The sequence below is a fragment of the Pezoporus flaviventris genome, unplaced genomic scaffold (genome assembly GCF_033815535.1).
Source record: "Pezoporus flaviventris isolate CSIRO_AGI_PZ_B2104156 unplaced genomic scaffold, CSIRO_AGI_Pfla_v1 ptg000070l, whole genome shotgun sequence".
NCBI classification, from domain to species: Eukaryota; Metazoa; Chordata; class Aves; order Psittaciformes; family Psittacidae; genus Pezoporus; species Pezoporus flaviventris.
The window spans coordinates 1677157-1691210 of NW_026892618.1; the positions used below are offsets into that span (position 1 = coordinate 1677157).

The 14054-nt window shown below is 42.9% G+C and overlaps 1 protein-coding gene across 4 annotated transcripts in view; it reads left to right on the forward strand.

Moving 5' to 3' along the window:
* Positions 1-14054, forward strand: part of SHISAL1 (shisa like 1) — a 103709-nt gene that overhangs the window by 16517 nt on the left and 73138 nt on the right. Inside the window, exon 1 of one of the 4 annotated variants that reach the window (XM_061472054.1) lies at positions 9787-9878. The exons of 1 other annotated variant lie outside the window; for it this stretch is intronic. The gene's annotated coding sequence lies outside the window, so the exon portion shown is untranslated. Of the gene's footprint in view, positions 1-9786; positions 9984-14054 lie in introns of those variants that run through there. 2 more of the 4 variants (XM_061472053.1, XM_061472056.1) reach the window with 2 other exon arrangements.

The following is a 14054-nucleotide window of genomic DNA, read 5'->3' on the forward strand; positions in this document are numbered from 1 at the left end:
AATAAAAAATAAAACCTGGATTCTGTGCAATTCCTCTCACATTCATTTCTGGTCCCCTGGAAGCTGGACAAGCTCTTGACACGTGGGAGGGGTGAGGAGGGTCTAGTTGTGAATGATACCTCCGAAACTGAGAAACAGTTCTGAAAATATTTGTGACTTCTTTTTATTTACTCCTTTGTACATTTTTCTTTGCAAGTGTTTTTGCCCCAGAAGAGTGTCCAGAGCTCCAATGGGCATGATAGTCATGTTGGTAGCATTCCCTAGGTGTCTTGAAAGGACTTTAGTACAAGAGTCAGCACAATAGGATTCATAAACCCTGATGTGTAAATGCCACTATGCATTTGGCTGAGAAGCAACCACAGTCACTGTCACCATAGCTGTCATTAAAGACCTCCAGCCCTCTAATTCTGCACATGCTTTATACAGGAGCCCTAAGATCCTTACAGTGAACTGAATTCTGTTTCATCCCTTACAGTTTCCTCTGTGTTCCTCCTTGATGAGCTGCTTTTCTTCCCCCTTCTTTGATTCTCTCTGTATTTCTACATTTCTTCCCTTTTCTTCTGCAACTCCTTCAAACCTGCTTCCCTTTTGACAGTCAAAACACTTTATTTTTCCAACTTCTGATCTCCACTAAGCCCAAAACCTGATATTTTTCTCTTTCCCTGATCCTTTCTCCTACCACATACTGCCCCAAAGTCCAGATTGCTCTCCCTGGTTATGCATGGTGAGCAACTCAGAACAATGGATGCCCCTTGGCAAGTTAGGCAACCTGAGTATGACTCAATACTAACTGATATGCTTTCTGGCAAAATATAGTTTATGCAGTGAGAAGGAAAAAGAAATACTTTAGCCAAGATAAATCAAAATCTCCCACAAAAGGAGCTGCAAAAATCTTCTGGTTTTATGAAAATTATCAAAACACAAGTTTAATATTATGACATCAAATGCTTAGTAATTACTGCCTACAGACAGTGATACTGTTTAATGTATGTAATCCTGAAAATAAAAAATAAATCACCAGTCATTGCTCAAAGAACACCAAAGATGCACAGCCCTCATTTAGCAAAGGACAACAAAACTGCAGCATCTTATTAAATTTTGTGTTGAACAGAAAAGGACCTTCATTTTAGGAGCCTCACTTATAATTCCTTCCTCTAGGAAGACACACAGAGCAGAATTTATCTAGCTCAGACAGAAGTGGACAAATGTCAATCTGTGCTTCCAGAAAGAGCAGGAATTTCTAATGTACTCAGATCACCTCTACTTGCTTTCTCCCTGAGTTTAACTACCAGTCCATCAGTCAGAATGTTTTCTTCCATTTCTTGTCAGTGATATGTAATGTCTTCATGTAGGTGTGCCACCCAAATTCTTTTTTTTTTTTCCCTCAAAAAAAAAAAGCAGTGGCCCAAGAATACACAGTTAACGGACTGAAGTACAAAGTAACCTCTTTCTGCTTCTTTCGCTAACAAAAGTGTGTGTTGTATATACAAGCAAGAAGGGAAGGAGAAGCATGAAACAAGCAAATCTGTATTGAAGTTGCACTTCAAAATGAAGGTAACATTTTCTAATACATCTCTGACCCAGATCCTCAAGGATTTGTAGCTGTTTTACTCTAATATTTTACAGATGTAGGCACAGGTCATCCAGAAGGACTCCTAAATACCTGTCCTCCAAACTGCCTGTGGTTGGCTTGTCCGTTTTCGCAAAGGTTTGCAAAGGAGAAAATACTGAAGAAAATGTAATGCAGTGCATAACAGAGAAATTAAAACAGTGCATGAGCTTATGAGAATTTCTGGAAAATATCCAGATCATGGTGAAAGCGGTGGTGCAGTTGGTACAATGGCTTTTCACAAACATTTCTGTGAATGGCTGCAGTAAGTTAAGCACAGAAGGGAGGATACAGCAGTACAGTGAGGGAGATGCATGCCATCACAGGGAAGTTTCCATTTCAGGCAGGAGAAGAACCTTACAACAGAGTTAAAAATTTCCTTTTCCAGCCCATCTGTAAGAAATCTGGAACAGGAGGATGGAATACTCTTCTGGATGTAATCACTTATTAGTACACAAGGGATTTTGAATATGAGCCATGTCCATTAATAGTAAAGGCACATTCATTGTATGCAAATCCTAGCCCAAGGATGGCAATCTAAATCTTGTGGGCATGGACTATTGTGCAAAGGAAACCTATTTACATGATGGGTTTATAGCTTATTTTCTCTGTGTGTCTGCTCTGCACTGAGAGATGTCATGGAGATTGACTATAAAGGAAAACATAAGCAACTCTGCAAAGTATGCTCCAGTCTGTGAGTGCAACTCACATTAAAAACCCTTTCACCCAGCTTTTGCAGTTCATTACCATACAGTAGAAAAATTCTTGTGCTGGCATGGCTCGATGTTGTACTGCATGTTTCTCATTCAAATACTTTTTTTTTGCTTCCTTTCTTTTTTCCGTGAACAAAAGCTTTGGGGACTATTTCCAGTGAAGTGTTAAGACATAAATGATAGAAATCTGTATTATAGTATAAAAGGTAGGGAGATCCAACATCTTGGCCTCTTCTGTTGAGCAGTATGTTTTGACACTTTCAATGTTTTAGGTTCTCTTTGTAATAACAAGGATTAATATGATGTGCCTACAAAGAGATTACATGAATGAATTACACAAGAGATTAGGGGAAAAATCTCATTTGTGCACCCATCAAAATAAAATCTTTTCTACTCAAAGAAAAACAGACTTCCTTTTCTCCCTCACTGGACCAAATCTTTAAATGTCCTACAGTGATCAGAGGACTGAAAAGGAACAGTGAACCTGAAGCTAACCTATATCCCAGCAAAATTCTAAACAATCTACCCTGCAAAAATCACTTATGCCATCTAAGAAATATGAACGAGTCAATTCCTTGTGTCTCTCATGTGTACCACCATCCAGACTCCATAAAGTGAGCATGCAGTGAGGGAGTGAGATGTAGAAGAACTCCTGCTGGTTTATAGTAAGCAGTACGCAGCAACACAAATTCCTTCTCATTCGGAGAATCTTAAAATACTTTACAAAAAAAATGTTCCATAGCACATCTGGGAGACCAGATATTTTTGTGTTTATGTTATGGATAGCTAAACTAAAACACATTCCATTTGTCTAGGGCACCCAGAGAATCAAAGAATTGGGAGAAAAACTAAATTCCCAAGTTTGTTTTTTTTTTTTTGCTGTAACTACAAGAAAATCCACTCTATTTGCTATCTTCCCTTCTTTAGTTTTGTATTTCACAGAATCACAGAATCCCAAGGGTTGGAAAGGACCTCAAGAGATCATCTAGTCCAAGCCCCCTGCAAGAGCAGGGTAACCTAGAGTACATCACACAGGAACTTGTCCAGGCGAGCCTTGAATATCTCCAACGTAGGAGACTCCACAACCCCCCTGGGCAACCTGTTCCAGTGCTCTGTCACTCTCACAGTAAAGAAATTTTTCCTGATGTTCACATGGAACCTCCTATGCTCCAGTTTACACCCATTGCCCCCTGTCCTGTCACTGGACATCACTGAAAAAAACCTAGCTCCATCATCCTGACACTCGCCCTTCACATATTTGTAAATATTGATGAGGTCACTCCTCAGTCTCCTCTTCTCCAAGCTAAAGAGACCCAGCTCCCTCAGCCTCTCCTCATAAGAGAGATGTTCCACTCCCTTAATCATCTTAGTTGCCCTGCGCTGGACTCTCTCCAGCAGGTCCCTGTCCTTCTTGAATCGAGGGGCCCAGAACTGGACACAATATTCCAGATGGGGTCTCACCAAGGCAGAGTAGAGGGGAAGGAGGACCTCTCTCGACCTACTAACCACACCCTTTCTAACGCACCCTAGGATGCCACTGGCCTTCTTGGCCATAAGGGCACATTGCTGGCTCATGGTCATCCTCCTATCCACCAGGACCCCCAGGTCCCTTTCTCCTTCATTACTGTCCAGAAGGTCAACCCCCAACCTGTAATGGTATTTCCCAGTAAAATATAGTCATCGCACATCTGTGAAGCTCTTTCCGTGTCTCAGAGTCCTTTAAAAATGAGAATGACAGGATTCAGCAGTAACAATCCCACCCCTGAGGTGTAGCCATATTTGGAATGAAATGTAGCCACTGTTCAACAATCCAGCTCTGTACAATAATCTCTGACAGAAAGAGAACAGTGACAAAATTAATCTTGTGGAAAAACTATTGGGTGATATGCACTGTACAATAATTTAAACAGCAAATTGTGGAGAATATAGAACTTGTCCCAACATTTGCTTTCTTTTCACACTTCCCATTTGTTTTGCATAACTCTATTTACATTTCAGTTGTTCCACCATCACTTTTTTCTGTTATTAAGGATTCCACATCCAAGTCCAAATACTGCATCTAGCTGCCTCTCTTTATCATAACTGGAGGGTTTAGCCAGACATTGTGGCCACAAAAACCTACTAGGATTCTTTCTTGCCTGTTTGCTTCCCTTCCCTTCAATAGTTAGACAGTCCCATTCAACTCTGACTCGTTTGGAGCTGGTAACATCTCTCCTGTGCCTGGAATGATTCCTAAGGGTGGGTTATCTTAAAAAAAAAATGGCACCCTTACTTACAGAAAGCTGTAAAGATACCTTTGCTTTTAATGTTAGACAGGAACACTGCTTCAGCTCTCCATGTTCTGCTTTACAAGTTCATTGTAACACAGTCTGAAAGCACAGAACTGTTAACCTTTTGGTAACAATGGAAATCATACATTTTCTCCTAGGCAATAAGTAGAAAGTTAAAGAGCAAAAAGTATCTAAAAGAAAGGAGAGAGAGAAAGAGAGAGAGAGACTGGGGATGGCCTCACTGAGCTATTGAGCGATAATCCACCCATTGTGTAATAGTCCTATGACAAGTGTGCATGGGTTTTAAATGTCAGGTTTTGTAGTGTAACCCACTGTCTACACAAAGAAGTAACCAGTACTTTTTATTTGCTTACACAAAAATAGTTACCCTCTTGTCTTTCCCTTCTGAACAAGCATCTGCCTGGGGTGCAGGTGAGTGGGAGAGAGGTGGTGCAGTCTGACTTGCATAGCAATCAAATGGAAGAGAGAGTATCCTGAATTCACAGTGGGCTGCTGTGTGGGAAGAGGAGTGAATGTCCTTCCTGCCTGATAACAGGATTAATGCCAATCCCACACACTAAATTGTGTTCTAGGGTGCATTTATCAGCACAAGCCCCTACCATGAGCTAGCACAGCGGAGTCATCTTCTCTGTGTAATGTTGCGCCCCATTCTGCTTCCCTAGATGTGGGCTTGAAAGTGAACGTGTATTTGTGTACATGTGCCTATGTGTGTGTGTAAATCACACAGCCAGATGTCCTTGCACAACTATAAACTATTGTTTTATCTCTGTTATTTCAATTTCTTTCTTTTTAGAAACCCCAGCTAATTAAAACAATAATAAAATGTTTATGTTGCAGCTAGTCCTTTCTAAGGTCATGGCTCCAGCAATGTCTACAGAAGTATACACCAGTGTTCTTGGTTCTCATCCACTTTTAAATATCAGTTTCTTCTTGCAAATGAGATATACATATACAGCTAGATACACACACATACACAGCCTGGACAGCAATATTAAGGCCTGTCCCTGAGCCATGTCCTTGACATTTAGTTCTCAAAACCATCTTTGGCATCCTTTCAGGACTGTGTGGTAGCTAGGGCTGTGTCCAAACCACCTGAGTTTGGATTTCCCTGTTTGCAGTCAGCGCTTTGATTGTTAATTCATTACAGATGTCAACACTTCTCATCTGGAAGGATATAATGCGTTGGTTGTACCTCCTTAGCATGCAAATTCCTCACAAAAAAAAAATCCATGCAAATTTCCCCTACATAATATTTAAAGATGAGTTATGAAAGATGACTGAAACAATACTTGAAGGCACTCTTTTCCAAATATTATGTAGAAATAGTGTGCATTTCATGTCATAATAGTCAAATAAAAACTATTTGAAATACTAAGAAAGGTGAATTAGCCATTTAAAATATTAGTTGGATACTGACATGCACTATAATTCTGCACTCATAATTCCTGATTAAGATTTCCTGATGTGGCCTAGAGAAAAAAATCTGTGTGTATGTTAACAGTTATACAGAAGGCAAAAGCGCATGGAATTCCAAGGATGGAACAATACAGCCTTGTTGGTTTTGGCAAAGTACAATCTTTAGTCGTGAAAACCTGAGAAATTTGAGGCCAGTCCCACAAAGGCTTACGCATATGCTTATCTTTATGCATAACTCATGCGTGTAAATAGTTACAGCGTTTGGCCTCTGACATGGCTGCTTCAGCAAAGTTCTGTACTGTAAAACCTAGGGTGTGATCTTGTTCTTACTGAAGTCAGTGGGACTCCCCCTGTGAGCAAAGTTATTTATGTGAGCCAGCAGCGCTAGCCCATAAGTAGCTAAAATAGTAAATTGGTTACTCAGATGTTGTGAACTTTAAAAAAGTGCTTTCCTCTAACTTCAGAGGGAGAAAAGGAATCTTTGAATAGTGGCTCTATGCTATTTTTCATGATTATATTATTTACTGTGGTATCGTTCTAAGTCCCAAATGAGGCTCCCATTCGAGGCTTCTTTATACCACAATTACGCAAGCAATCGCTGCTTGGATTCTAACCATCTATTGAGTTTTTATATAGAGCTTTAAATTTGAAACCTTGAAGTAGTATAAGCTCAATCATGAACACTACCACACTCAGGAACCTGGTCCTGATACAGCTTCCAGGCAAGAGTAATAGGTAAATCACTCACTTGTCTTATATTCAGTGTCACTCTCCATACCAGATACATACTTGAAGTTTAAACAGTGATAGGAGTCACGGCTTTAAACAGCTTTTATTAAATGAGAGGAGTGCTGCAGCAGGAAGACTTGTGGCTATTTAGAAAAATAGGAAGCGTCTACTACCTACCTAAAATATCAGATTGGTTTTATTTTATATTTACTGCAAAAGGGCCACACTACATCAAGCAGATGATGATGAGGCTGTTGGGACACAAGCGTTTGGTTGCTGCATCTGGCATTAGCATGGGATGGCAGAATCACTGATCAGGATTTAATTTTCATTTCTTGTCCTAATTTGCATTTCCTATTACTGTGTGTTGCATTTCAGCCCTGTGGATTTGGGATCTGACCAAAAGCCAACTGAAAGCTCAAACCAGTAAAAGTCCAGCATTTCTTTCTCTCCCTCAAATAGAGTCAAACAAAAATAAGCACCCTGCCTCCTGTTCTTTCCCCTCACACATATACCTACTTGAAAATGTCTGCCTCTTAGGAAATAGGCACGAGTAATACAGAATCACTTGTCTCTTATTTAAAGGAGACTCTGGCCACAGCTTTTCCTTTGGTCACACAACAATGAAATGGATGAGGTTGGTAGTGTGTTACCCTAATAGGAAGAGAAGCTCAAACAAAAACATGGAAGTGGTGGAAGCCCGCGTACTTCACAAGAATGGTTTTGAATCTGTGTGTCCATGTGGGAAGAGCTTCCTTGATACCATCTGCTTATAAAGAAGAAAGAAAGGAAAAATAGGGAATAGAACAACCTGTTGCCCTTGTTCTCTCTGGGTTTAGTGAAATGGAGGAATCAGCAATGCTATACAACTGTAAAACAAACAGAGGAACTGGTAGTCTACCAGTCCTATGCTCTGTCATTAATGTATAAAAAAATAACAGCAGCCCACCTAGTCACTGAAATTGTTCAAATTACTGGTTTTAAACAACTGAGTAAATTTTCTAATGTGAAGAAAGTCATAGTATATATGTTTGCCTGATCTGAGAAGTATATCTATGGTGGCTGCTTTCCATATACAATGCTTGTGCAGAAAGCACACTTCACTTGAGTGAATATCCAAAACATGTAGTTTCACACAAGACTACGAATTAAAACATATCAGGGAGAGAGACTACGGTTAAGAAATAATGCTTTACTTCTTCCAAAGCATAATTATAGGATAGCAGTGTAGAACATCCAGATTATGTTATCAAACAGCCTTATTTAAACATAGCTCCACATCCCCAAACGATAAATAATGTACATGTGGTAGGCAAGAGTCATCACTCTTGCAACAGCGGAGCTCCCTGCTTTGCACGATTTACACATTAACATGTTACTGAAAAATAGGTTTTATTATCATCTGAATTCATATGAGATCATTTATAGACATCGGTTTAGAGCAGTCTCCTCCTCTGAGTCATGACCACCTGTTGGGCTACAGAGCTGTGGTGCAAAAGAAGGGAGGGAGAGGAGAGGAAGATTTAGCCATTTTTAGAGAAGCGAGCCCACCAGTCCATGTACATCTTCTTTCTCTCCCAGAGTTCCTGCAGTATTTGCCTTAGAGGGGCCCGTTCTGCTGGCTGCAGCAGCAAGGGGCATACTAGGCGTGCAGATGTGCTTTTGTGTCGCTCCTCATTGCAGAATCAGGGGGGGCTCGCAGTGCTCTGCCCCTGTGTGTCTGCTAGGGTCACCCTGTGAAAAAAATGAGGCTTCGACTGATCTAAAGCGTGCACCTCTTCCTGAACTCTAGCTGAACGGACAGACCCTGTCTGCCCTCGGCTGGTTTAATTCGTAGCCCTGGACAGGGCTCCCAGCTCTGACGCTGGTGCCGAGCCGAGGCCGGTGTTCGCCGCTCCCCTACTATGCGGTGCCGGTGCCTGCCAGCTCCAGCAAGTGCTCACTGGCACCGCGGGAACACACGGACGGACGTACAGACGGAAGAACTGACTGACAGGTGGACAAACGGCAGCGCCCCTGAACAGTCCCCCCTGCCTCGCTCCTAGTTTACAACGCGTTTCCTTAAGGAACCAGGAGCAGCGGGAGTTTCAGCTCTCGGGGCCCCCGGGCGGGCAAGCTGCGCCTGAGGCACCGGAGGACGTGGCGCCCGAGCTTTGATCCCTCCGATTAAACTGTTCCCGGAGAGGATTGCTTCTGAACGCTCCGAGAGTGATTTAAAAGCACCGCATCGCTCTTTATTAATGTAATGCTCTTTAAAATTGCAAGTACTCTTAATCCCCTCGTACCGAGCGGGGGTAGGGAGCGGCGTGTGGAGCGTGTTAAAGCCCCGGCCGGGGGGAACCCGCCGCACTGTCACCTCCTGCCCCCCCGTGAAGGGGGGCCGAGCCGCCAGTGACAGAGACCAATTTCAGTGGGGGAACCGCCCCGCGGGCACCGGAGAGCGGCTCCGCACGCCGCCCGCACCTCACCTGCAAATTCTCCCATCGCCACCCTTCATTCCCCGTGGAAAGCCTAAGTGCGCTCCCTCCCGCGGGAGGGCGGCCAGTGCCGGCAGCAGCTGAGCTGCGCGTCTCTGCTGGGCGAGCCGCGCAGAAGGGGAAGGAGGAAGAGGAGGGTATGAGGAAAGCCCCACACACTGCTGGGTATCACCTCCATCGGTGATGCCGCGGCTGCCACCCGCGCTGCCTCCACCCCGCACCCCCGGGGGATGCCGCCGGGCTTTCCTAAGGTGAGTGGCCACCGCCGAGCGGCTTTGCTCTTCCCCGAGCAGGGACACGGCTCCGAGTAGCTGTATCTCCAGCCGAGCCGAGCAGCGTGCTCCCTGCTCCGTGGCAGGAAGGGAGCGTCGGGTGCTCGTGAGGGGAAGTTTGAGGCGCGGGACAGAGGGAGCCGACTTCATGGTGTAGAGGGGACGTAAGCGCGAGTAAGGAGGCACCTGGAGAGCCGTTCCCAGGTGGAGGGAGAGCAGCCGGTTGGAACGGAGGCGGGGGGAGCGAAAGAGAAGGTGGAGAAGCAGGCGGGGACTGAAGGGGGACGGGGGAGTCGCAGAGCGGAGAGATGGGGAAGGAGGTGGCGGCTCTTGAGCTCGTGGACTAAAAGCACCGCGCTCAGCTCCCTGAGGTCGGTGGTACCGCCAGTGCTATACCCGGCCCCGCGTCGGCGGCGAGGTTTCCTTCGGGATTCGTTGGAAAAAGTGGCTGTGACCCGAGAGATACTTAGCGCAAGGTTAGGGGCTGGCTTGTATCGGGGTGGGGGAGTTTCGGATCGCGCTTCTGTTCACTCCTGGGAGCTACCTGAGAGCAGACCTACAGGCGCCGTGCCCATGTTCCCGGCAGCTCTGCTTGCCGGCCGGGAGAAGGGCATCGGTGCTAACCCGGCCCATCGCCGCCTTTGTCCCTGCTGCTGTCAGCCGGCACCTCGCCTTTCGGAAACTTTGCATGCCTCCTTGCAGTGGAAGGGCGGCAAGGCGGTGGTATGTAAACAGCGCGGCTCAGGAGATGGAGAGCGCAAACTGCGGGAAGGCTGTCTTGTTTGCCCATTAACTGGGCTGCTGGCAGCCGGTTTGTTATGTGTGTGTGTTTGGGTTTTGAATCAATATTTATTTACAGGACTCAGGTATTAATCACTCACGTCTTGGAAAGCTCATTAGTGGTGACTTGTTTCCATGACAACAGGACCCCTCTGAGCCTTTGGGTTGTCTGTTTGCCTGTTTTATTTTGTTTTACTTTTCAAAAACCGTATTTGTACTAGTATCGTGGTTTGCCACGGAAGAGAAAACCAAGGTAATAAACCCTGTGTGATCCTGTGGCCCCTATCAGTGTTTTTCTAACGCTCACTTATTTACTCAGACTTAATTAATGATATATGGAATGGTTTGAGCAAGTGCATGAGTTATACAAGATTTCTTAGTATTTGTTTTACTGCCGTATCTCCCTTAGCTATAAAGCTGAGACTAAGATGCTGTTTGACTTGTCTCTTGTTCAAAGTACTCCTTAGACGTTAGTGCTGAAAAGTGTAGTGTTTGTAATCTTTTCCTTTGTATATCATACGGTACCTTAGAACCCTTTGAAAAGCATTGTATTGCAGTCTCTGTAGTTTTATTGCTCTAGGAGAGCTGGGAATCAGTAGTGACTTATTGTGTAACTTTGTCACCTTCTCGTGGTGTGACCTTGACAGGTCTCTTAACATCCTCATATTCCACCTTGTCTCGACAGAAGGAAAAGCTGCCCACTTGTACCTGTGAAGTGCTCTGAGCTAATCAAGCAAAACATTTCTTCTAAGATGGAATACTGTTGAAACTGAATATATTGTTTTCTGTTATGAGACTAAACATATCTTTTACATCCCCCACTTTTTAACTTCAGTCTTTATTTAACATAACACAGTCATATTAGCTCTTCAGATGATGTGTACTTTTGTCATCCAGCTGAAATCAGCGATTCTTAATCCTATTTATGCTATCAGTCACTGCTTTCCTGGGTTAATTTCATCAGAGTCAGGTAAAAAGGAGAATCTTTAGCATTCTTAATTTGTAGGAGTATGTACTATGATAAAGAGTGTATATGTGGCAAGAAGATAGAGTAGTAATGAAAGAAAAGACAGCAAAACTGAATTCCAGTCTTGACCACTTGCCTTAGCATTGCACCCTGAGAGAAACTTCAGTACCTTTTTTGATAGAGTGAGCAAATGCACACTTTTAACTAGACGTCAAGTTAAAAATCTGAAACTGTTCTGCCAATTTTCATTGTTTTCCAAGAAACATTGTAGTATGTGGTGTTTCTTTGAGAAGCACTGGGAGTGTGTAAGAAATATTTAAGAATATACAGTTCCAAAACAAAACACTGCCTGGGAGATGTTCAGCTGTGACCATTTTAGAGGACAGGAGTAGTAAGTTATAATAATAGAGGAACTTCAGTAAGAAGCGTACATTTTTCTTCCTTGAAATGCTCCTTTTAAGTGAATAAACTATAAAATAACTCACACTGAAAGGATGAGTCTATCCCTAGCTCAGCTCAGCAGAGTGCTAAAACATGCTTCATTCCAAACGTATTAGTGTTCTCTAGTATCAGTAGGCAAATAGCACTTTGAGGTTCTACTTAACAGGCCTTGATTCTTTAGAATAATCTTGCTTGTAGGATTCTGGAGGTTTTAGCAGCTTAATAGTGAAACATCTGTCTCAAAATATTTCTTGTGAATTGAGGACCATCTGACCATTAGCAGTGAAGATACCAGTGATGTAATTTTATGACAATCCCATGAAGAGAAAGAAAGTAAAAGAAATGACATCTTAGTCAGCACCTTGTCCCCTTTGGATGTCATTGACTGAAATTTCCATACCAACCTATTAAATTTTTACTGCTTAGTGCTGCACAGTCGATACAGGTAAAGAGAAAGTAATTTAGTAGTCTGTGCTTTATGTCCTCTGCAAAGCTCAGTCTTACTGTCACCAGTCTATTACTGATGATAGTAAGAACAAGGTATATTATGCCAGTTCAATTCTCAGACCCTTATTGCCATGAGAGGAAAACAAAAAAAAAATTCATTTTAATTTTTTTGAGACTGATAACAGGGTGGCAAGAAAAAAATATTTCATAAGAAGCCTGTATTACTTTTATAATATTTTTTCAGGACAATGATCACTTAAAATTGCAACAAGACATCTGAGCTGCCACTGGTAAAGGTGTTCTGTTTGAAGGAGCAGGAAAAGTACAGAGATGTGAAGGCTAAATCTATAGATATAGATAATTGTCGTGGCTTAAGTCCAGCCGGTAATTCAGTACCATGCAGCACTTGCTCACTCCCCCACACCTTCCGCCCCCCGCTCCCAGAGGGATGGGGAGGAGAATGGAAAGAATGTAACTCCCACCGGTTGAGATAAGAACAGTCCAGTAACTAAGGTATGACACAAACCCACTACTGCTACAACCAATAATAATAATGATAAGGGAAATAACAAGGGAAGAGAATACAACCGCTCACCACCTGCCAACCTATACCCAGCCCAACCCCTGCAGTGATCTAACCCTTCTGGGTAACTGCCCCCAGTTTATATAGTGGGCATGATGTGCTGTGGTATGGAATACCTCTTTGTTCAGTTTTGGTCAGGTGTCCTTTCTCTGCTTTCTCCCAGCTCCTCCTCCTCCCTGGCAGAGCATGAGACTCAGAAAGTCCTTGGTCAGAGTAAGCATTACTGAGCAGCAACTAAAAACATCGGTGTTATCAGCGCTGTTCCCAGGCTGAAAGTCAAAAACACAGCACTGCACCAGCTACTAAGACTGAGAAAAATGACTGCTACTGCTGAACCCAGGACAATGATGATATTGATTTATATGGTATTTTACTCAGTATTATATCAAAGTAACTTGGATGTAATGTACCCTGGTTTCCACAAGCAAAAGTGCTTTTAATGGTGTTCGTATTCAACCTACATAACGCTCAAGTTGCATATTGCTCAAACTTTGCTGGGATGTGGAAATAAAGTTAGGATTGTTTGTTTCTCTGGTGTTATAAGTCCCTCAACTGAGGTGAATAAGATGCTGGACCAGTATTTAGTGGAGGTAGTTGAGCTCCTTTCTCTGTAACTTATCTACTCTGGCCAAATCATTTCAGCCTTCTATTTCATTTTTCCGCTAGTCATCCTGCCCCTATTTATCATTCAGTTTTGCTTATTTAGAGCATAGGATCCTCATGCACAGTCTTGTGATGTGCATATCTTGTCCCTAGACAGATTCTTCTTCAACAGCAAAATGTTACTGCAGTACAATAGCAAGAAATGATAGCCAGCATTTTTCCTGTATCGGTCATTGTGATCTTTGCATGATCACTAGTTACTGTCTGAGAGGCAGTAAGATTGTTATAGGTCAGTGTGAAGATGTAATAGAGGAGTTGCAGCTAATGTTAGTTCCTTAAAATTCCTTTTGCTAAATATATTTGAAGAAAACCTCTTTCAGAGAAGAAGTTCACAGACCTATCCTCCAAGGACTAGAGACTAAATTACTGCTCATTACTAAATTAAAGCTCATTACTGCTTTCCTGAACACGTGTTTGCTGTCAGGTTGAGCATACTAGTTTTCAGCAAGTAAAAATAAAGCCATCATTAATTTAAAATATGCATATTAGTGAAAAGGGGTCATCAAGGGTAGAAACCTGTACTAAAGATTCAAAGTGGAATCTTGATTTTTGCTTAGGTTTGTTTCCTTTTTTCCTTCTCTAGTGTTTTTGGTTGGGAGAAAGGCAAGGGCAGATAGAATCACAGAATGGTTTGGGTTGGAAGAGACCTTAAAGATTATCTAGTTC